Here is a 25,327-nt window from a genome sequence, read left to right on the forward strand (position 1 = left end):
ATCTTGATCCTCTTTTGGAATCAAGGATATAAAAGCACTGCGCCATGACGGAGGAATCTCTGAGCTCTGTAATATAGTATTAAAAAGTTTACCTAAAGGTTGAATCATCTCTTCTACTAAAGTTTTATAATAAATGGGTGTCAAACCATCCGTACCCGGCGCTTTACCTAATTTTAATTGCTTAATAACTGTCACAATTTCCTCATTGGTAATTAAACCATTAATTTCTTGTTTCTGATCTTCTGTTAGTTTAGGGAAGTTAACCTCACTTAGATACTTATTTATATCTAAAATTTGTACATTGGTACTCTTATATAATTTTTGATAATAATCTAAAAAAGATTTCTTGATCAACTCCTTCTGATACACTAATTTACCATTATAATTTATTTTATCTATAATTCTCTGTCTCTGTTTCTTTCTTAATTGATAAGCCAGCCATCTCCCTGGTTTATTAGCATTACAAAATGTATTTTGTTTCATAAACAATAAGTTAGTTGCGGTTGGATCAGCCATCAACATGTTAAATTGTGTTTTTAGCAACTTTATAGATTCTTTAAGCTTTTCATCTGTAGGATTTAGAATCAAAGACTTTTCTTTTAATTTAATCTCATCTTCCAGTTCCTTACGTTTCTGGATCTGCTTTTGTCTATGGACATTATTCATTTTTATCAGAATCCCACGCATAAAAGCTTTACCTGCATCCCATACCATTGATATTGATGTTCCCTTATGCATATTTAAAGCAAAATAATCCTTTAAGCACTCCTTTAATTTTTGAACATTCCTTTCTTGTCTAAATAAGTTCTCATTCACCCTCCAGGATCTCCTCTCCTCTTTTTCATCAGCCAGTTCCATCCAAACTGGACTATGATCTGTCAATGACCTAGGAAAGATTTTTACATTCTTTACCCTGTTATATAAGTCAGTTGTAATCAAGAAAAAGTCAATTCTTGAAAAAGATGGATGTCTATCTGAGAAGAAGGTAAAGTCTCTCTCCTCTTGGTTACGTTCACGCCAATAATCCCTCAGCTCCCAGTCCTCTTTCAGATCAAAAAAAGCTTTAGGTAATTTAGCCTGTTTAAAAAAGATAGAAGAACCTTTTTTGTCCCTTTGTGTATCTAAAACACCATTCCAATCTCCCATTAATATCACAGATCTATAGTCCAGCGAAGTTATTTTCTGATGTAACAATCTATAAAATTGTTCCTGTTGTTGGTTTGGTGCGTACAGTCCCACTATAAGTATTTTCTTACCATATAAACCAAGTTCAATCATAACATATCTTCCTTGAGGATCTGATTCTACCAGACAGACTGGTAGACTTTGCTTAACGTAAATAACCACACCCCCTTTTTTCCCAGGGGCAGGAGATACAAAATGAGATCCCAAACGAGCATTGGCTAAATATTTTTGATCTTTAAGTAGAATATGAGTTTCCTGTAAACAAATAATATCATTATTATGTTGCTTTAGATAATAAAAAATTTTCTTTCTCTTCTGAGGGGAGTTAAGGCCGTTAACATTCCAGGTCAGGAACTTTGCCATCTCCCTTGACCAGAAGCCTGGAGAAGACTGCCTGGAGATCTGCCATTGAAGAATGTGTTGCAGAACTCTTGGGTCTTGCTCCTCCCACCGGCAACGAGACACTTTCATGAGAAGATTCTTTAACTTCTTTCTTCTGTTGTTCCTTTTCCTTACATCTATGTGCTGCACGAGTCATTCTCTGCTCTTTGACCTCTGTTTGGCACAGCCATTCAACCTGTGACTTTCCAGCAACCATCAAACCTAATCCTTCAGACTGCTGTTCCACCTCTTTGCCGCCCAAAGCTTTCTGAATCATAGATGAAGATGAGCCTGCTCCCAGGACCGTATTGTAAAACTCTTTGGCTTTAACAACCGTATTAAGTCTGTAACGTGTCCCCGCATGGCTCAAACAATACCCATCGGGATCTCCCATCTGAATGGCATCAATCTTGTTTTAAGTTCATTAGCTAGAAAAGCAAAGTCTTTTCTATTTCTTAAAATTTTGGATGGGATTTCCTTTAAAATAATGACATCTTGGGCAGCAATCTGGAATCTCTTATTATAAAAAGATTGTATGATTTCATTACGCAGAGATCTCTTTGCAAAGTAGATCACCACATCTCTTGGCAGATTCTTTTGTTTCGCAATCCAGGAGTTAACTCTGTAAATTTTTTCCACTTCTCTACGTAATCCATCTTTATCCCTATTCAGAACAACAGCTAGGTCATTAAGCACCATCTCTGTCAAATCTTGATTCATATCTTCTTTCAGACCCCTAATTCTCAAAGCATATTCCATTTCCCTATACTGAGACATAAGAATATCCTCTTGTGAGGTTTCCATCTTTTTTTCCATATCTTGGAATTTATCTTCGAGGAGGTCTACTTTATCTGCGACCTCTTCCACTCTGGAGTCCAACTTCTCGACCACAGAAGCCAGTCCTGATAAAGCTGTTACTATGTCTTGCCTCAAAATAGTATTATTCTCCACTAAAAGCTCCTTCATTTCCTCTTTACTTTCAGATTTATTCTGTTTAAGAAGGTCCTTTATTTCCTCTTTACTTTCAGACTTGTTCTGTTCAAGAAGTTGCTTCATTTCCTCTCTGATTTGGGATACAGCATTTCCCATTATATCTTTAATATCTTGTACAGATAAGCCTGGCAAAGGAGGAGAAGGTGGAGGTGTAACTTTAGGTTGCAGTACTGGTGGTGTAGCTTTAAGTTGTTGTTGTACTGTTAGAATTGCAGGAGAGGAAACCACCTTAGAAACTATAGAAGCTGGTTGCCTCTTTGAAGCCATTTTTCAAAATCTTATTCTCTCTTTCTTTCTTCTTAAAAAAAAAAAGAAAATACTAAAGTCCTTAAAGTTTAAAAGAAAAGACCAGGGAGAGTGCAAGAAAAGAATTTCAAAACCTCCAAAACGCTTTCAAAAGAAAAGAAAAGCTTGAAAGAAGAAAGAGCTGTATAGTCCATACATTTCATTTAAGTCCGTTCTTTCTTTCCAGAAAAAAAAAAGCACTTTCAAATCGCCATCTTACTTTCACTCTCCACACCAGCAAAAAACAAAAGAAAAAGAAATCAACATGAACTAAAAGAGAAATAAAACACTACACTCCAAGTAAAATCCTTTAGACAGCTCTGTCCGCTTTAGAAGTCACTTACCAGAACACTTTAAGCGCGGAGATGGTAGCGGCGTTTCACTGTGTTTCCGAAGAAACAAAAACAGCTGGGAGGCGGAGAAAGCACGAACTCCGAGGGAACACTCTTTCTACCCCCCCAAAAAAAAGAAATCCGGGGGGGGGTTAAGAGGTTCTACTTCTATTCGTGTAGTCTCTACCCCTTCCCTTCGCCCGGGAAGGGGATTTCGAGCCGCGGGCCAGCTGATGTCCGCTGTGCTCCGCAGATCTAACGCCGTCCCAGGAGGATGGCTACGAAGTAGCCGCCATCATCGTCGCTAACCACTGGAAGCTCATATCTTTTTTTACTTTTATGATGTATGTATGTATGTATGTATGTATGTATGTATGTATGTATACCTATAATAAAGGTAAAAAAGGATATATGCAGTGGTATCTTCATTTTAGCTATCAAAAGGGTTTTGCGGCTTCCAGTGTTTTGTTTTCAGTGGGAAACGGGTCCAAGTGCTCTTTGAGTGTTTTGGGTTGCCTTCCCCATGTTCTAGGAGATGAGGGAATACCCATATTGCTCAAACCACAGTTGGCACCTTTGAAAGGACACTTCATTTCATACTTCCTTTTCTAATCACCTTCAGAAATTATTTGTTAAGTCTTTTCAGCTATTAAAAACCTTTGTATTGACAGGTCTGACCACACTGAGTGAATCCTCCTTCAATTCTTAAAGTTTTAATTACAAGTTTAATTTTTTTTAAAAAATTGGGAAACAAACTGCAAAAAAGTAATTAAAACGTTTATTTTAGAAAATGAAAAAGTCCAGGTAAACTTGAAAAAAGATTTTGGAATTAAGTATAGGTACTCCTCAACTTGCAATCATTTGTTCAGTGATTGTTCAAAGTTATAATGGCGCTGAATGAAAGTACTTAATGATTAGTGTTTGAAGTTATGACCATTGCAATTCTCCTATGATTGCATCAGGGGTGTCAAACTCAATTTCATTGAGGGCTGCATCAGCATTGTGGTTGCCATTGGGGGGCCAGGTGGGTGTGGCTGGCATGGGCGTGGCCTACTGGGTGGGTGTGGCCAGCTCCATGTCACTCATGTCAGGGGCATCTGTGTGGACCTGGGCAGGAATGAGGTGCATCCGAGGGTGGGGAAGGGTGGGTGGGATGGGGCGAGCTCCAGGGCATGGTCCACTGGAGGGGCCTCACTGAGCCTCAGGCTGTGCATGGGGCCCCTGGACTGTGGCATGGACTGCCCAGAGCCCTGGGCAGCAGAGGTCAAGTGCCCAGCCCGGCCCTTGAGCTCCCACGGCATCAGGATCCCACAGCCCTGCCTAGCCTAGCCGCACTTCCCCGAGGGAGCGCCCAGCTGCACTTACCTCCTCCTCAATGCGACTGCTGCTATGCTCACTCTCCTTGGCCAGGTTGCTCATGGTGGGTGCAGGAAGACAAAGTGCGTGGATCAGAGGGAGGTCCACTCCTTTTCCATGTGAGGAAACCTGGCTTTGTAACCAAAGCATCCTCAGCAATAGGATGGGAGACCACCAGGGAATGGCAAAAGGGCAACAGGGCTGCTGGTGGCCAAGTGCTAAAGCAGGACTTCCTTCAGATCCTTCCTTCCTTCCTTTCTTCCTTCATCCCTCCCTCCCTCCCTCCCTCCCTTCTCTCCTTTCTTTCTTTCTTTCTTTCTTTCTCTTTCTCTTCCTTCCTTCCTCCTCTTTCCTTCTTTCCTTCCTTCCTCCCTCCCCTTCTTCCCTGCCTTCCTCCTTTTCATTCCCATCTCCTTCCTTCCCTCCCTTACTTTTTTCCTGTTTCCCTCCCCTCCTTCCTTCCCTCCTTCTCTCTGTGCCAGGAAGGGACAAGGAGAGGGGGAGAGGTTGGCAGCACTTCTCTCAAAGAATAAGAGTTGGAAAAGACCTTTGAGATCTTTAGTCCAAGCTCCTGCTCAAGCACGGGATATATACCATTCCAGACAATGGAATATCCAATCTCTACTAAAAGCCTCCAGTGGTGGAGCATCCACAACTTGTGAAGGCAAGCCTTTTCACTGGTTAGTTGTTTTCACAAGTCCTTAGTTCTAGGCTGGTTTTCTTCTTGATTAGTTTCCATCTATTATTTGCCTTCTGATGCTTTGGAAAATAGGTTGACCCCTCTGTAGCAGCCTATCAAATATTGGAACACTGCTATCATGTCACCACCCCTAGTCCTTTTCACTAAGCTAGACGTACCCAATTCCCACAAACATTTGTCATATGTTTTAGCCTCCACTTCCCTAATCATCTATGTTTACCATCCATTTAGACCAGATGGTCCCCCTGGTTTGGTTTATAGAACAGTGACCACAAGCAGAGCCTTCTCAGAGACAGCACCCCCATTATAGAACTTTCTCTCAAGGAAAATATGAACAGTGCAACCCTCATCCATTTAGAGGCAACTCCAAACACACTGTTCAGCCAGGCATATGTAAAACAACAACACATTTTATGGTCAAATAGCACTAAGCAAATTACTACTACTATTTTTCTTTCTTAAAATACATACTTTTAATATTGTTTTAAGCAGTGCTAGTGATGCTTTACAATAGCTGTCTTTAAGAGTTTTCTTGTAAATCACCCTGGATTTCTCAGAAACTTTTAATTTTAAATTAGATGTTGATTTAATAAATTAGGCAGTAGAAAGAAATGTATGTGTATGAGAGACAGAGAGAGAGAGATCCCCTTTTTGTAAGTTTGCTTACTCTGCAACTCCCTGCTGGCTCTCTCTCTCTCTCTCTCTCTCTCTCTCTCTCTCTCTCTCTCTCTCACACACACACACACACACACACACACACACACACACACACACACACACCACACACACATAGGTTAATAAAAAAGAGGAGGGGGGAGAAAGGTGGAAACTCCTTTCTTGTAAAACCTTGTCTTCCTCCTCCCCTCCTGGCTCTCTCTCTGTGTCTCTGTTTCTCTTACACACACACACACACACACACACACACACAAACTTCCTTTTTTCTCCTCGTCCTTTCCCTCAGCTGCACCTAGAACGGATTGGGAGGAAGTTAAAAAAAAAGTGAGAAGGGGTGGAAGAATGGGGGAAGCTCTCCCTTTTTGTAACACCTCGGCTTCCTCTGCCTCCTCTTCCACTCCTGACCAGACCTGACGGGGTTAAGCAGGGAGGGGAGGGGCGGGCTAAAGCAAATGAGCTGCTGCTGCTACCTGAGCTGCTCGCTGTTTCCTGCACATGCTCCAAGACACCCAGCTGGGTTGCAGTGGGCCAGGGCTGGGGCAGTGGGGGCCGGTCCCTTGCCATTTCTGGGACAGCCCCGGGGGACCAAATCTGGGCCCTCCCCGGGCCGCATCCGGGCTGCCGGCCTTGTGTTTGACATATCTGGGTTACATGATCAAAATTCAGGTGCTTGGCCTCCCACACATACTTACGAACATTGTGGTGCTTCAACTCCTCCCTATTTCTCTCTCATCTATGCCCTTTTGCTTTCCTGCTACGTTATACTCTGCCACCCCAGCTGACCTTTGTCACCACCTTCTTTCTCCCATTACTGATAAGAAGTGCCCAGCCTTGTTCCTCAGCCATATGGAGCTGGCTTTGCATAGTGAAAAAAAAAAATGGCAAAGCAGCCCCTCCCCCAGCTGGTGTGCACCAAAATCAAATTTACCCTTTTTTGCCACACCCCTTGGTTGTACAATGCTGGTTTTGTCATCGTAAAATATTGAAAGATTATTGGGAGTAAAGGAAAAGAATATAAAGTTGGCTTATTTGATCAAGATTAACATAGATATATTCTTATTTCTAATATCCTTAATGGACTTTGCTGGCACCAGAAGTGAAATGGTAATGCTTTATGTATTTTCCATTGTCTTTGGAAAGTTTTTTTTTTCTGCTTTTGCTGCCTACAAATGGGTTAAATCTATGTTTTCTTCAGAAAGCTTTCTGAAAACAGCACAGCTTTCCAAAGACAATACAACTTTAATTATTTGTAGGGAACAGTCACTGGGGGAGCCATATTTGAAAAAAAGTTGCAACAAAGGCTACTATTTCTATTATTTCAGTCTTCACAAACTGGAAACAATTAATTGGAAGGGATCTTGGAGTCTTCTAGTCCAAGCCCCTGGTCAAGCAGGAGACCCTATACCAGATAAATAGCTGTCCAGTCTTTTTTTAAAAGTCTCCAGTGATGGAATACTCACAATTTCTGAAGGCAAGCTGTTCCACTGATTAATTGGTCTCACTGTTAGGAAATTTCTTTTTAGTTCTAGATTGCTCCTCTTGATTAGTTTCCATGCATTGTTTCTTGTCTTGCCTTCTGATGCTTTGGAAAATAGTTTGAACCTTTCTTTTTTATGGCAGCCCTTCAAATATTGGAACACTGCTATTGTGTCACCCCTAATCCGTCTTTTCACTGGACTAAACATACCCAATTCCTGCAACTTTTCTTCATATGTTTTAGCCTCTAGCCCACTAATCATCTTTGTTGCTCTTCTCTGCACTCTTTCCAGAGTTTCAACTTCTTTTTTATAATATGCTAACCAAAACTTGATGCAGTATTCTATTTATTTATTTATTTATTTATGAGACTTATATACCGCTTTAAGTGCAAGCACTCTCTAAGCGGTGTACACCAGTAAGCAATGTATATATATATATTTTACATTGCCCCCAACAATCTGGGTCTTCATTTTACCTACCTCGGAAGGATGGAAGGCTGAGTCAACCTTGAGCCGGTGAGATTTGAACCGCTGACCTGCTGTACACAGTCAGCTAAAGTGGCCTGCAGTACTGCACCCTAACTGCTGCGCCACCTCGGCTCACCTCTAAGAGTGATTTTACTTAGACAGTACTAATACTTCAGGTGATCTTGATTCTGTCTCTCTGTTAATGCAATAGTTATGATACACAACACATATGATGTAGTACAGAATAGGTGGTGCTTCTGGAAGGCATAATGACACTCTATTTTGTTTTAATTTGGGCCTTCTCAGATTGGAACTTTGTATCCATTGCTTGGCCATGCCTTTTGTCCTTTTCTTTAGGTCAGTGCAATTATTTTGTAGGAAAGTGTACATTTTGGTGTTTAATAACAGAATCTTTTCAAGAAGTCTGGAATGTGTTGTCTCTGAACTCCAGATCATACCATTCTAAGATCATATCAGTGGCTTCTGGAAATAATTTCCCCAAAGAAATGAGACAGAGTCAGTTTCGTCTAATGGTTAAGCACTAAGCTAGAAGGCAGGAAACCATGAGTTCAAGTCTCATCTTCAACATGAAAGCCAACTGGGTTATTTTGGATCAATCATTTTCTCTGTCCAACCCACCTCACAGGTTGTTGATTGTGGAGAAAATAGGAGGAGGAAGATGTTGGATATATTCATCATATTGAGTTATTTGTAAAACTAATAAAGACAGGATACAAATAAATAAGTGGCTTAAGATGTCAGGATATCTTCAATTGCTTATATGTTGGAGCATTTGCTTCCCAAAACAACTAGCCCACTCATGAAACAATCTGTTTTTTCATGCCTCAGTGCCAGTATCAGAACAGAAGTACTTGACATACTTACATATCAGTAGCCAATTTATTATTTCTATGAAGTAATTATATCATGACCTTACTTTCACTTAGTAATAAAAAATTATTAATTGAACCTGTATAGTTTTGTCTACGTTTGTTCATCTGCTTAAAGGTTATAAAAGAACTAAAGCATTTGGCACAGGTGATAATTTTTTAAAACCATCACCTATTTATTTCTTTGAAAGTGCATACAGAATTAATTTTTTTCCTCATTTTTAAAGCCTCTCAAGGAAGAATAATGCTTGACTATATTTCTATTTATTCAGGAAGTATTTATTAATTCATTTTTGTAAATGCATAGAAAAACATTTAAAATATATAAATTTTAAATGTATATTTTAATTTTATTTTAATTTATATTTTAAATTTTAAATGTAAAACTATATTTAAAACAATATACGGTAATCTCATCCTTAACAATAAGGATTGCTGGCTGGTTCCATCTATTCTGAATGTAATTATCTCTTTGTATCTTTAATATTAAATAGTTAACTTATAAGTAGTCCTCAATTTACAGTTCATTTAGTGATTGTTCAAAGTTACAACACCACTTTAAAAAGTGACGTATGACCATTTTTTACACTTATGACCATTGCAGCATCCCCATGATCACATGAACACAATATAGATGCTTGGCAATTGGTTCATATTTATGACGGTTGGAGTGTCCCTGGATCATGTGAACATCTTCTGCAACCCTCTGACAAGCAAAGTTAATGGGAAAGCCAGATTCACTTAACAACCTGGTTATTAACTTAACAACTGCAATAATTCACCTAACAATTGTAGCAAGAAAAGTCATAAAATGGGGCAAAACTCACTTAACTAATATATCACTTTGCAACATAATTTTTGGCCTCAATTGTCAAGGATTACCTGTACTTTTGTCTTATCCTTTTCCAGAGATATTTTAATACAATTTTTTTAGGTTTCAAGAAAAATTAAAATACAAAATATCTATGAAAACGGAGAAAAGAAATTCAGAGAAAAAGTGGGAGGGAGGAAGAGGGAAAGGACAGAGAAAAATTTCCATCATTCTTCAGTACAGATACAGGATAAATAAATAGTCTCTTATTCTAAGTTAAACATAGCATGATCAATATCTAACTCTAAATTTAACAACATATACAATATTTCTATAGTCTTAAACTATATAATTTAATCATAAACTTGAAAATATCCATTCTTATCAAACAGAATTGTACAAATATCTGATTTAAAAATAAATTTAAATGAATTTTTAGAATAAGCATAATATTCAGTTTAACATATCCATCAATTCATTTTTCTAAATCTACTTGAATTGGACTTGGAAACAAACTGGCACCCAGTACAGTTTGCATAACAGAAAAGGTACATATGCTATCCTAGGGTCGTTCATAACTGCTTGCACTGCTGCATTCTACACCAGTTGCAGTTTCCAGATACTGTTGAAAGGTAGTCCCACGTATAGCACATTGTAATTGTCCATGTGGGAGATGATTAGGACATGAATTGAGGGCTTAATGGTCCAGAAAAGGATGTAATCTGGTGCACAACTCAAAGTTCAGCAAAGGCCCTTCTAGTCATGACCTCCACTACTACTTGAGCAGGAGTCATGAAAATCCAGAAGGAACCCTAGATTATGCACCCCTTCCATCTGGGGCAGTGCAACTCCATCTAAGACAGTGGTTCTCAACCTTCCTAATGCCGCAAGCCTTTAATATAGTTCCTCATGTTGTGGTGACTCCCAGTCCCCCATCCAGCTGGCTGGGGGGGGGTATCAAAAACTTGACCAAAAAAAGAGGAAAAAATGGGAAAGTATAGGCAGTCCTCAACTTACAACAATTCACTTAGTGACTGTTTGAAGTTACAACAGCACTGAAAAAGTGAATTATGATCATTTTTCACACTTATGATTGTTGCATCATCCCCAGGGTCATGTGATTTACATTCGGATGCTTGACAACTGATTCATACTTATGACATTCACAGTGTCCCAGGGTCATGTGATCAATGGCCAGGGGGCATGGCCAGCTGATCACTCAGGTTGCAGAGTGCCTGTGGGGGGGAATCTGTGGTTCTCTGGGATGGGACTGGGGTGGGTTCCTGCCTTCCTTCCTTCCCTTCTCTCCCCTTGTCCCTCCCTTCCTTCTTTTCTTCCTTTCCTTCACCTCCCTCTTAGTCTCTTCCTCCTTCCTTCCCTCTCCCATTGTCCCTTCCTTCCTTCTTTCCTTCCTTTTCTTCACCTTCTTACTCTTCCTCCTTCCCTCCCTCTCTCCCACTGTCCCTTCCTTCCTTCTTTCCTTCCTTTCCTTCACCTCCTTCTTAGTCTCTTCCTCCTTCCTACCCTCTCCCATTGTCCCTTCCTTTCTTCCTTTCCTTCCCCTCCTTTAGTCTCTTCCTCCTTCCCTCCCTCTCTCCCATTATCCCTTCCTTCCTTCTTTCCTTCCTTTCCTTCACCTCCTTCTTAATCTCTTCCTCCTTCCCTCCCTCTCTCCCCTCCTTCCTTCCTTCCTTCCTTCCTTTCCTCTTTGTCCCTTCCCTCCCTTCCATTGTTCTTCCCTTCTTTCCCTCTCTCTTTGTTCCTTACTTCTGTCCCTCTTCGTCCCTTCCTTCCTCCGCCCCCTCTGTGCCCAGGAAGGGACTAGGGGAGGGGGATAGGCTGCCAGCATGGCTGGGGGGCTTTACTGCTGGCAAACCTGCCTGTTCACAGGCAGAGGCAGAGGAGAGCTCGCCCAGCTCACTTGCTCAGCTTTGCCGAAAGGCATGCCACTTGCTAAGTTAGCAGAAGCTCCAGGATCAGCGCCGGGCTACAGCTGATTCGCGCTTCTGCTAAATTAGCAAGCGCATGTTTTCTAGTGAGCAAGTTTGCTGGGCAGGAGCCAAGGAGAGCAACTACAGCTGCGGAAGCGCGGATCAGCTGTAGAGGCTCACCCCGATCCTGGACAAGAGGGAAGGAAGGAAAGACGGAAGGGACAAAGGGGGAGAGGGAGGGAAGGAGGGACAAAGAGGGAGGTGAAAGGAAGGAAGGAAGGAAGGAAGGAAGGAAGGAAGGAAGGAAGGAAGGAAGGAAGGAAGGAAGGAAGGAAGGGAGGGAGGGAGGGAGGGACAAGCGGAGAGGGAGGGAAGGAGGGACAAAGAGGGAGGCGAAGGAAAGGAAGGAAGGAAGGGACAATGGGAGAGGGAGGGAAGGAGGAAGAGACCAAGAGGGAGGGAAGGAAAGGAAGTTCCAGCCAGGAGAGGCTTGCCAGCCTTGCTGCCAAGAAACAGAATAGTGCAAAGCCAAGGAGAAGAAGGTGACGGTTTTCTCTCAAAGGGGGTTCCTTTTCTCCACCCCTTCCCTGGGTTTGTGGGGAATTTCTCGTCACCAATGCTGGCAGGTGCTGCTTCGAGCCCACCACGAGCTTTCTCGCCCCCTTTGCTTCTCCCCCCTCCCCCGCTTTTGTGAGGATTGTGGCGCCCTTGGGAAGCCAATCGTGCTTTGAAGCTTAGGAGAGGAGGAAGAGTCCCTTCCTCCTTCCCTCGTGTCTGCTGGCGCAAGTTCAGGGGTCACCAGGTGACAGGCACAGGAGTTGGGTGCTGCAGTGGCCTCCCCTTCGCTGACCTGTGTGCACGAGAAGAAGTCAATCCGGTTGCTGCACAATGAGTCTCTGGGGAGGGCGGGGCCTTGCTCTGTGCCTGCGCTCTTCATGTGTCCCCTTCAGGGCACATTTGGTAGAGTTCGTGCAGACTGCCGCCAAGCAGCATATTTTCCACAAACAAATGAGGTGGAGCGGAGTGGGGGGAGGGAGAGAAGGCGGTTGACAAGCCCTGCCTAAGACCATTGGAAATATGTGTTTTCCGATGGTCTTAGGTGACCCTTGTGAAACGCTCGTGCAACCCCCAAAAGGGTCGTGATCCATAGGTTGAGAACCTCTGATCTAAGACCAAATATGATAAATCCCCATATACAGAGGAGCTTCATAGGGTTCAATTGAAGTCTATTGTCCCCATCCAAATCCCCACAGTCCCCAATTCTATAAAAGGAAATCTTTAGCATCACTTACTGCACCTGGGGCAGAGTGGAAAAAGCACCGAGCCTGTGGTACCCTACAAAGCAGGTTGGATCTCACTCTCTATCAATTGGGACCAGTCCTGTATAAAGGGAGTGAATCAGCTGAAGAGTGTTCAAACACCTCCAGCTCCTGGAGCCAGCCCAAAAGGACAGCATGGTTGATAGTATTGAAGGCTGCTAAAAGGTCAGGAAAGGGTCCAGATAATCAGTGTTATCCAGAATCCTTTCGTACTAAAGCATGATCATCTTCTCAACCATCTTTATCTTTGCTGGAAAGGAAACTGGATGAAAATATCCCAGAGGTGTTGCTGTATGATCCTGCTGAAGCTGTGGCAGTAGCCTGGAATCTAAGGGCAGCTGTGGCTTTGGACAGGATTGCACCCAGGTGGCCTCTCTTGACTTATCATTCCTGACCCTCCCCAGGGTTCAAAGAGGAGCTACGGCTTCTGAAAATGGCTAAGAGACATCTAGAGCACCACTGGAGGAAGATAAGGGATGGCTGATTGGATACGACTTAGAGTTGCTATTAAGTCCTATCTCGTGGTTGTAAGAGCAGCAAAATAGCAGTAGTTCTCTGCTCTTATTGCATATTTAGATTGCTGCCTGGTGAACCTGTTTCAGGTCACCCATTCCTCCTAGGTCAGGAGAGCTCAGGTGATCTTTAACAGGGCTGGGCAGAGGAATTTGTTCAGCACCTGATGGACAAAGTTGCTTGGATCCATTCCCAGTTGTATCCCATGTGGGAAGATGGTCTATATGAGATGCCTGGGGAGAGGTTTTGCCCTGTAATCTGGGAATGGTTTGATCTGTTGATCCTGATGAAATGGACAGGGCCCTTGTCACTTCAGTGCCATCACCTGTCAGTTAGATCTTTATCCTTCCTGGATGGTGAAAGTCTCCAAAATAGTGACAAGTGGGTGCATCCAGGCAGTGATTAATATGTCACTGGAGTACAGGATATTTTCGGATGCTCTGGTTTGCCCCCTCCTTAAAAATCTGTCACTGGATCCCACCTGTTTAGACCATTTTTGTCCAGGTTCCAACCTTCCAATCTTAGGGAAGGTTGTGGAAAAGGTGGTGGCCTGGCAACTTCAGAGGATCCTGAATGAAATGGATTCTCTGGACCCCTTTCAGTCAGGATTCAGGCCTGGTTATGGGATGGAAATTGTATTGGTCACGCTTGTCGATGATCTTTGGTGAGAGCAAGATAGGGGTAGTGCAACCATCCTTGCTGTTCTTAATCTCTCGATGGCTTTTGATACTATCGATCATGGTATCCTTTTGGGCTGGCTATGAGAGATGGGCTGGGTTGCATAGTTCTGTGCTGGTTCAGCTCCTTCCTGTCAAAAACAGCATTTTGTTGGGGATAATAAGGATAATGCATCTTTAAAGCATATGTTTCTATAATTCCCTATCTATTTTTAAAAGTAGACTACATAAATGTGATCGTGCAACAAAAGCTAAAATTTTCGGGGAATAATATTCTCTTGAACTATAAGCGTAGTACATGGAATTTTACATTTATTTTAGAAGATCCCTTGGAGACAAGCCCTAAATCAGTGGAGGCGAATCTTTTAGAGACCGAGTACCCAAACTACAACCCAAAACCCACTTATGTATTGCTGGGCGGGCGTGGCCCACTGGGTGGGTGTGGCTACAGTGGTCATGGCAGACTGGGTGGGCATGGCCAGGGTGGCCATGGCCAGCTCAATGTTGGGGAGAGATGCCTGTGGGCGCCAGGCAGGATTGGTGGAGATCCAGGGGGTCTCTGGCGGGTGGGACAGTGGGCAGGAAAGCATCTTGCTCAGCTAATGGCTTGGGGGGGGGAAGGAAGCAGCCACGCCACCTCCCAAAAGCTGCTATCTCACGAAAGCAGGATGAAAACTCCAAAAAGTGACAAGGAAAAAAAATTAAAACAGAAGAGTGTCTTGTGATGGTTTTCTTCCCTGAGGGAAGTGGGGGGACATGGGGGGGGGAAGTTCCTGAGCCCCACAGTTCTTCCGAGGGGGGGGAGGAGAGTGGGGAAGGGCTGTGCTGGGATTGGGGCTCCTCATGCTTTCCGCTGCCCACCTGCACTCTTCTGCCGCAGATGCTGCAGCTCTGCTTCCCTGGCAGGGGATGCATTTGGGGCTGCTTACCGTGCTGTGCCAGGGCTAGGCTGGACTGAGCTGGGCATGGAGCCTCCTCGCCACTTCTTCTCCCACGGACATTGGGAGTGCCCATCCCCCTTATCCCTCGTCCCAGGGCAGCTGCCTCTGTCCGGCACTCCCCAGCCTGTCGCCGGCCAGCCAGATGGGCTGGGATGCCTCCCTTCAGGCTCCCTCGGTCTCTGCCCCCCTCCAGGCTGGGGTTGGTCAGATTCCCCCTGTGGGAAGCACTATGCCTGTCTCTGGACAGCCCTTCTCCTCCATCCTCCTCCTTCTGTGGGCAGACTGGGGCTTACCGAGCTGAGCGGTGCCTCTCCCCGCACGCATCCTCAGGTGGAGGAGTCAGGCAGCCACGCTCTCGCTCCCCTCCGGCCTCCATCTGCCCAAGACCTGAGCTCGGCATGCCCGGCTGGTCGGCGACAGGCTGGAGAGCGCGGGATGGTGGCAGTTGTCCTCGGTCGAGGGGTAGGTGGGGTGGGCATTCCTGATATCCTCAGGGGAAGAAGAGGCCCAGTCCAACCCAATCCCGGCATGGCAAAGAAAGCGAAGGAGGCAAGGAGTGGTGCCCGCAATCTGCCCGGCCTCCCCTCCGCCTGCTTTGCACAGCTCGTCCTGCCCCCCCCCCCGTGCCCACCATTAACCTTCCCACCACCATGCACGGTAAAGTTCCTGCCCAGATGCCCTCACCTCCCCCAAATATTTTTTTACTAACCTTCCTTTCAGCTGCATTCCGTTTCTCTGCTTTTCAGCCTTCTCCATGTGTTTGTGGGACTATTGGTAAAAAAAAAAGTTCCATCAGACTTTCTAACTTCTCGCAAGATCTCGCAAGAAGTTAGAAAGTCTCATGGAACTTTTTTTTTGTCCAACAAACATGTGGCAAAGGCTGAGAAGCGAATGGAGAAATGGAATACAGCTGAAAGGCAGGTTACTAAAAAAAAACGCTTGGAGGATGCAAGGGCATCTGGGCAGGGATGGGGGTGGCAATCTTATCCTGCACGGCTTCGGTAGGTATGTGGTAGGGGGAGGGAAGCAACAGGCCCCACCCCACCCCTTGCATGGAGTGCCCTGCTCCCGCCGTTGCCCCCACCTCTCATGGCACCTTTTTTCCAGCTCTGACGTATCACTTTCTCCGCCGCTGTGTGGGACTGAAAATAAAATTCAATCAAGCAATTCCAACTTTGCGAGATCTTTTTTTTCCTTGTGATAAGTTGAAATTGATTGACTGAACCTTTTTTTTTTTGCATACAGCGGCAGAGGCAATAGGTTCACCACCACGGCCCTAAATAATTGACAAAGATTGAAGAATTTGGAGAAGTTGTTGTTGTTAATTGCGAAGTCGGGTCCGACCCATCGCGACCCCATGGACAATGTTCCTCTAGGCCTTCCTGTCCTCTACCATCTTCTGGAGTCCATTTAAGTTCACACATACAGCTTCAGTGACTCCATCCAGCCATCTCATTCTGTCGTCCCCTTCTTCTATTGCCCTCAATCTTTCCCAGCATTAGGCCCTTCTCCAGTGAGTCCTTCCTTCTCATTAGCTGGCCAAAGTATTTGAGTTTCAACTTCAGGATCTGGCCTTCTAAAGAGCAGTTGGGGTTGATCTCTTCTAGGACTGACCGGTTTGAACGCCTTGAAGTCCAAGGGACTCGCAGGAGTCTTCTCCAGCACCATAGTTCAAAGGCCTCAATTCTTTGTCGCTCAGCCTTTCTTATGGTCCAACTTTCACAGCCATACATTGCAACTGGGAAAACCATGGCTTGGACTATACGCACTTTTGTTGGCAGGGTGATGTCTCTGCTTTTTAGAATGCTGTTTAGATTTGCCATAGCTTTCCTCCCCAGGAGCAAGCGTCTTTTAATTTCTTGGCTGCCGTCCCCATCTGAGGTGATCTTTGAGCCCAGAAAAATAAAATCTGTCACTACCTCCATTTCTTCCCCATCTATTTGACAGGAATTGAGAGGGCCAGATGCCATGATTTTGGTTTTCTTAATGTTGAGTTTCAAGCCAACTTTTGCACTCTCCTTCTTCACCCGCATCAAGAGGCTCTTTAGTTCCTCTTCACTTTCTGCCATTAGAGTGGTATCATTTGCATATCTTAGATTGTTGATATTTCTCCCAGCAATCTTAATTCCAACTTTTGTTTCATCTAGCCCTGCCTTTCTCACGATGTGCTCTGCATATAAGTTAAATAAGCAGGGCGACAGTATACAGCCTTGCCGGACTCCTTTTCCAATTTTGAACCAATCAGTGGTTCCGTGTCCAGTTCTCACTGTTGCTTCTTGACCCTCATATAGGTTTCTCAAGAGACAAATAAGATGGTCTGGTATTCCCATCTCATTAAGAACTTGCCACAATTTGTTGTGATCCACACAATCAAAGGCTTTAGCATAGTCAGTGAAGCAGAAGTAGATGTTTTTCTGGAACTCCCTAGCTTTCTCCATGATCCAGCGTATGTTGGCAATTTGATCTCTAGTTCCTCTGCCTCTTCGAAATCCTGCCTGTACTTCTGGTAGTTCTCGATCCACATACTGCTGGAGTCTAGCTTGTAGGATTTTAAGCATAACTTTACTAGCATGTGAAATGAGTGCAATGGTGCGATAGTTTGAACATTCTTTGGCATTGCCTTTCTTTGGAATTGGAATGTAAACTGACCTTTTCCAATCCTGTGGCCACTGTTGAGTTTTCCAAATTTGCTGGCAAATTGAGTGTAGCACTTTTATTGCATCGTCTTTTAAGATTTTGAATAGCTCAGCTGGAATACTGTCACCTCCACTAGCTTTGTTGTTGCTCAGATTTTCTAAGGCCCATTTCACTTCACATTCTAGGATGTCTGGTTCGAGGTCAATGACCATCTCATTGTGGTTATCTGGGATGTTAAGCTCATTCTTGTATAGTTCTTCTGTGTAGTTTTGCCATCTCTTCTTAATCTCTTCTGCCTCTGTTAGGTCTCTGCCATTTTGGTCCTTTATCATGCCCATCTTTGCATGAAACGTTCCCTTCATATCTCCAATTTTCTTGAAGAGATCTCTGGTCCTCCCTATTCTGTTGTTTTCTTCTATTTCTTTGCACTGTTCATTTAAGAAGGCATTCTTATCTCTTCTAGCTACTCTCTGGAATTCTGCATTCAATTGGGTGTATCTTTCTCTTTCTCCTTTGCCTTTCGCTTCCCTTCTTTTCTCATGTCAGAATCCAATTATATTTCATCTTTAGTTATCAAATATAGAAAACCCCAATTCTGCCTTCTCTGGATTCTGCCATAAGAGGGAGAGAAGGGGGAGAACAAAGGGGCTTTATGGCCCTCACTTCCTTCAGTATACTTCTAAGGAACTGAATGTGTGTATTGCAAAAGAACTAACCATAAGAATGGGGCCGTTTTCCTTTCATGTAGTTTCTTTGAAGTCTCCATCCAGCCGGGCAGTAATGAAAAGGGGGTGGAAGTGTAATGCCTGAGACTGTCGCTGAAAGAGGGGGTTGATTGGGTGGGGCTACTGGGGAAACCCTTAAAACCTTGAATTGGAGAGCTTGGACCCCAAGTCCTGTCTAGAACGCCTGCAACCATTTTCTCTTAATAAAGGATTCCTGTTGGAAGAATTATTCCAAGAGTTCTGTCTTCTTAAGATGCAAAGTGGGGTGGGTCCTTACATTAGACAGGACTTGCAAAATTAATCCACCTGGAAGGGAGACCCTTGCCGGGGGATTTTGCAAAAATTTACCATGTCAGACAATGGAGCAAGAGAGGGGGAAAACTCCCTGGAAAGAGAGCCGCTGACCAAATTGGAACCTTGCCAGATGTTGGGATCCGAGAGGTCAGATTCCTCAGGAGAAGAAGTGGTGGAGACACGGGACCACAAGCTCTCGCTGGTCAATGGGCGTTGGAAAGAAAAGTGAGTGGGGAAAGGAATCAAGAAAGGTGACCCTGAGATGGGGGACCAAGCAACCAGAATCGACGGAGGAGATGGAGAAATCCCTGCACGCAAATGAAGAGGGAGAAAGCTGGGCACCGTACTCAGACTGGATCCTAGAGAAAGCTATTGACCTGATGAAGAGAACTCTCAGCTCCCTAGGAGAGGAGAATCCTGAGCCCTATGGCCGCCCCAGCTCCTGGAGCCGCAAAGGGAGAGACACCGAGGGGGATGTGGAACCTGCAACCCCAGGGACATTTGCTGATCCAGTAGTCCCCACCCCCTACCGGACCACAGATGGCAATCTGGACGGAAGATACTACCACCAACAACGGAGGCACTGATCCATTCCAAGACGTCCACCGTTGGAAGTGAAATTCAAAGGGGAGCCAACACACTTGGGGTTTTTCCTAACCCAAGTCCTCAGCTACATGGAGGAATACGGGCAGGACATTCCCAGCGACAAAGCCCACATCCGGATCGTGCAATCTGCCCTGGATGGATCGGCTACAGATTGCGTGGTGAACTTGCATGACTCCAATGCCCCAGAACTCAGTAATGTCAACCGTTTCATATCCTCTCTGAGAAGACGATTTGAAGACCCCCTGGCTGATCGCAAAGCCCGTGAAAGGATAAAAATGATGAGGCAAGGCAAACGTCCGGTGGCTGAATATACACAAGAATTCCAGGCCATTGCCAGCAAACTGAATTGGCCAGAAGACATCCTCCTTAGCCATTTCAAAGACAGACTAAATTATGATCTATATGATGCTTGCCTGCCCCGAGGAGACCCACACCAACTTGAGGAATGGTACGTCTTGGCAGAGGAAGCAGAGATCGACATATTGAAGAGATACCGCCGAGGAAAACAATGGAGCCGCCCCCCCGCCTGAGCTGACACAGAAACCGGTGAAATCATCAGCTACAGCCAAGAAGCAAATGGGGTGTTTCAAGTGCGGAAGAGAAGGGCATCGAGCTGTAGAATGCTGCTCAAAGGCCCCCCAGCACAACCCAGACAGATCCCCAATCAACAAATCCGGAAAGTCTTCAGCTAAGCCAAAAGAAACTGCCATGAGAATGATGGAAATGATGGACACATCACACCCATCCTCAAGACAGTGACTATGTTAATTCCCCCCATGCCCGAAGCCGTGAAGGTGAAAGCCTTAATAGACTCTGGCTGCACCCACTGCCTCATTAGCCCGACACTAGTGGGGAATCTGGGCATTCCATCGAGGAGACTGGAACAACCAATCTCATTTGGCCAGTTAGATGGATCCATAGCAGGGGGGGTGCCAGCTACCCTAGACACTCTACCAATACACCTCTCCCTGGGCAAACATGAAGAGGACATAACGTTTGTGGTGACCCCAGGCATGGAATGCCCAATGATTCTAGGGATGGAATGGTTGAAAAAATGGAACCCCTGGGTAAATTGGAGGACGACAGAAATCAAATTCCCAAAGGGGGACCCTATGGACTTAAAACCCCAAGGGAGACTACCAGAATCAAGAATAGAAAAAGCATTCATAGGAGAGGAAAAAAGATTAACAGAAATACCAGAGGAATATAGAGACCTTGCTGAGGTTTTCAGTGAGGAGAGGGTGAATAAGCTCCCCCCCATCGACCCACAGACTGTACCATTGAATTCAAACCTGGGGCAAAACTCCCGAAGCCCAGATTATACTCCATGAGCCCAAAGGAGAAGGAGGAAATGGAAAGATTCATTAAAAAAAACCTAGAGAGAGGTTTCATTGAGCCAGCCAAGCCTAAAGTGGCTGCCCTGGTCCTTTTTAGAGAGAAGGATGGCTCTTTATGTTTATGCGTGGATTATAGGGCCCTGAATACAATCAGTGAAAGCAACCTATACCCTCTGCCCCTCATGAAAGACATGCTGTCACACCTATCGAAAGGGAAATTTTTTTCTAAACTAGACCTAAGGGAAGCTTACTATCGCGTGAGAATTAAGGAAGGGGACGAATGGAAGACTGCATTTAACTGCCCCATGGGGTGCTATCAATTCAAAGTCTTGCCATTTGGATTACAAGGGGGCCCTGCAGTCTTTATGCAATTAATCAATGACGTTCTAAGGGAGCACCTGTTTAAGGGGGTCCTTGTTTACTTGGACGACATTCTTATCTTCACTGAAACAAAAGAGGAACATGTCAACCTTGTCAGAGCGGTTTTAAAGAAGCTGTGAGCCGCCCACCTATATGCCAAACTCTCAAAATGCAAATTCCACCAGGAAAGGATAGACTACCTAGGTTATCGCATATCCCCCCAGGGCATTGAAATGGACCCAGAGAAGGTCAAAGCAGTATTAGATTGGGCACCACCCCGCACAAGAAAGCAACTACAAAGTTTCCTGGGCTTTGCAAACTTTTACCGCCAATTCATCCCCTCATTTGCCCAGATAGCCTTGCCCCTCACTAACTTACTAAAAACGAAGGGAGCATCCTCAGTAAAACCTAGCCAGCCACTAACATAGACAATGGAGTGCCAAGCAGCGTTTGGGAGACTAAAGAGACTACTAACAGCAGCGACAATTGCATTTGCACAGAATTAGAAAAACGAAGAAACACCATCAGAAGAAAACACAATTAGGAAAATTTTGGGTTGTGTAGAAATGGATAAGCTTACATTGAAAATGAAATGGCAAGAAGATACAGAATATTTCCAAACATGGAATAATTTCTATAAATGGCTGGAAAAAATGGAGTAGAGAGTAGAAGTGGAAGTTATATTATTATTAATGTTAAATATGTGAACCCAGACTACACATTGTTTATTAAAGACTAAAGACTTGTAACTATAAAAACTTAATAAAACATTTATATATAAAAAAGCTAAAATTTTCAGGGGATAATATTCTTTTGAGCTATATGTGTAGTACATGGAATTTTACATTTATTTTAGAAGATCCCTTGGAGACAAGCCCTAAATCAGTGGGGGCGAATCTTTTAGAGACCGAGTACCCAAACTACAACCCAAAACCCACTTATGTATTGCTGGGCGGGCGTGGCCCACTGGGTGGGTGTGGCTACAGTGGTCATGGCAGACTGGGTGGACATGGCCAGGGTGGGCATGGCCAGCTCAATGTTGGGGAGAGATGCCTGAGGGCGCCAGGCAGGATTGGTGGAGATCCAGGGGGTCTCTGGCGGGTGGGACAGTGGGCAGGAATTTTAGTACATGGAATTTTACCAACAGTCAAAGTAAAATTAATGAATTCTCTGTGCCGTTAATATGACTAAAAGATATTGTGGCATTAGAAAAATAAATGAATTGCTCCACTTATTCAATGGATTGAAGACCTGATTGAAGATCATGGCCCCCAGAAGATTCCTTTCTGGGGCAGGAATTGTTTGCTTCCTTTACATGCCTATGGGGCAAAGCGTGTAATTGGAATTGGCAGGGCACAGGAACCACTGCTATCCATTGCCGGGTATGCTGCTCACTCGTGCGCGCCGGCGTTAGTTGGAGGGCAGAAATAAAGCCTTTAATTGAGCAGGGAAACATCGCTGAGCCAGGCCCCTTGTACCTGCGTCTAAGCTGCTGCTGGAGGCAGTAGCACCCACCTAAGTAGCCATTCCCCCCTCCCCAGCCAGCCAACCACCCCGCCCAACCTACTTGTTGCTTTCTTGCCTAGCTCGCACAAATCCTAATCACGCTTCTCCTTGTAGTCCTCCCCACTCAAGCGGCAACAGCGGCTTGAGTTTCTTGGCACAGTCCAAACTGAAATAAAGCAGAGTCGCAGCAGAAGGATTGCTCTCAAGAAGATCCACGTGCACTGCTCGCTCACATGCACTGGCCTTATTGAGAGCAATCCTGCTGCTGCACTTCCACTTTTTTCCACTCGGACAGAGACGAGAAACTCAAGCTGCTGTCACCGCTTGAATAGGGAGGATAACAAGGAGAAGAGTGGTCAGGCCAGCCAGGCAACAAGTAAGTTGGGCAGGGTGGCTGGGGAGAGGGGATCATGGCTGCTCAGGTGGCTGCCGCCACTACAGCCAGTAACTTGGGTTTCTCTGCTCTGTCCAAGTGGAAAAAAAGTGGAGGTGCAGCTGCACGATTGTTCTCAATAAGTCCAGTACATGTGAACAAACAGTGCACCTGTGTCTTCTTGAGAGAAATCCTGCTGCTGCGTATCTGCTTTCTTCCACTCAGATGGAGCCGAGAAACTCAATCCGCTACCGTCGCTTGAGTGGGGATGTTGACAAGGAGGAGAACGGTCAGGATTTGTGCCAGTTGACAGACAATGAGTAGATCACTCGGTGTGGCTGGGGAGAGAAGATCATGGCCACTCAGATGGTTGCTGCCGCCAATGGCTTGAGTTTTGAAGTGCCCATAGGTGCTGTAGGTGTGAACTTAAATAGACTCCAGAAGATGGTAGAGGACAGGAAGACCTGGAGGAACATTGTCCATGGGGTCGCAATGGGTCGGACACGACTTCGCAATTAACAACAACAACAACAAATAGGTGCTGAAACACTTTTTATCCGGAAACCTTGGGGAGACTGAACTCCATTGACTGCCAATGAGTGTTTAGAAATGGAGCAGAAGGCTCCGTTTCCCAAGCGCCCCATTCCAGGCATATAGAGCTTGCAGTCTCTGTCAGGTCTCCATTTGGTTAAAAAGTGTTTCAGCATCTATGGGGGTTTTGAGAACTAAGTGAATGCTTCATTTCCAAGCGCCCCATAGGTGCTCAAACTCTTTTTACCTGGATGGAAACCTGACAGAGACTGGAAGTTCCATGTGGTTGCCAGTGGGGCACTTGAGAAACAGAGTGTTTTGCTCCATTTCTAAGCATGCATTTGCATGCAGTTGGAGCTTCCAGCGTTCCCAAGATCTCCATCCTGGTGAAAATTGTTCCAGCAGGAGTTGGGGTGGGAGCAAACACCGCAAGAGTTCAGGTTCCCATTATCTGCAAAAGAGGATGGGTGCCTGAACTCGCATGATATTACAGGCACCCAGGAGTTTCCATCAACTCTCCTCTCCCTCAAAGGCAGAAACTGCGGCAGAGAAGAGACAGGTCTTACAAGGTAAGTGAGTAAGGGAGGGAGAAGCATGAAGTATCTTAGTAGGTTGGGGAAGCCTTGGGAGCCTGTTCCATCACTAGGCCCTCAATGGCCTTCCCAACCCTGAGATACCTCATGTGCACTTAACGAGCCGCGCATGTGTTAATGAGCAAGGAATGATCTCGTTTGAGGTACGAGATTTACTCCCACAAATTTTCGAGTTACAAATGGAATGGGCAGGCTCCATTACATTCATGACTCGACTACCTGTAATAATAGTGCAATATTCATTTTTCTAAATGGGCTAAATTAAGCTACAAGCATGAATCCTCTTACCTCTCAGTGTCACTGCAACATTCTTTCCATAATTCATGGCTGTCAATTGCAAATAATATAGTTATGGAGATAGAGCTCTTCTCATCTGAATTACTTAATCAAAAAGAGAAAGAAGCAAAATAAGCCTTTTCCCATTGTTTTATGATATTGAGCACCAAAATCTAATATCTCAGGCTCAGAGGATCTATTCTCATTTCAGTTTGGATATTTTTTTTGCCTAACAAATGAGCAAATTATCTTCACATACAAATTTAGAATTTCTTTCAGCAAGGCTTGTTTCAATATACTTCCTTCGACCATGCTATGTCTCCTATCATTGATGCATAGTTATATCTTTTAGAAATTCCCAAGGGCAAACTTCCATACACATTTCTAAGGCCAAGTATTCCAACTATATATATGAGATAAGTTCCTAACTGATATATACCAGCATCCTTTGAATGAAGCAGAGAAACGGTATGCTTATCCTTCTAATTATTCCATTTCCATGGCTGGATATACCAAAGTTAAATATTCAGATCTTCACTTTGACTTAAAATCACAAAACAAATTGATAGAAACCTCAGAAAGCATGTCATGGTATTTATTTATTAATTAAATTTATATGCCGCTCATTTCACTATCAAAATGACTCTGGGTTTAACTCAATAAAAGCAAGAATATAAAAATATTAATAGAGTATCAGTTTGTACAAGTCTTATTGTTCCCAAATAGAGCTGTAAGGACTCGCCTCAAGCCCCCCTCCTAAGAAAGCAAAACTCTTGGAACATCTTCATTCCAAAAGGAACTTTTATTAGGAGAAATTGACAGCAGGCATAGAAGGCAGGATTTGAGGGTTTCCTGCACGAATCAATAGGTTAAAGGAGCTACTAGCAAAACCCTACCCCAATAGTCCATCCGGTCAGTTCAAATGAGCCAATCTCCAGGTGTGAATCCGCTGTGGGAATGGGGAACGATATGATGCAGTTCCCAAGATTGTCAGGCCATTAGGTCTTCGCACCTCTTCTTCCACAACTAGAGATAAGCCAGATGGCCAGAGGTACATTCCATTCTTTCCCCAGGCTGGTATCAAGGGAAATAGTTCAAAGAGCAAGCAGATAGAGGAAAGTGGAGAGGATACATTGTGGCAGCTACAGTTAAGC

General features: G+C 44.4%; 1 protein-coding gene across 14 annotated transcripts in view; it reads left to right on the top strand.

The window, feature by feature from the left end:
* INVS (inversin) overlaps positions 1 to 25,327 on the top strand; it is a 370,054-nt gene that overhangs the window by 38,583 nt on the left and 306,144 nt on the right. The gene's annotated exons all lie outside the window — the stretch shown is intronic.

The sequence above is a fragment of the Crotalus tigris genome, unplaced genomic scaffold, assembly GCF_016545835.1.
Source record: "Crotalus tigris isolate CLP2741 ecotype Arizona unplaced genomic scaffold, ASM1654583v1 scf7180000023774.461318, whole genome shotgun sequence".
Lineage (NCBI taxonomy): Eukaryota > Metazoa > Chordata > Lepidosauria > Squamata > Viperidae > Crotalus > Crotalus tigris.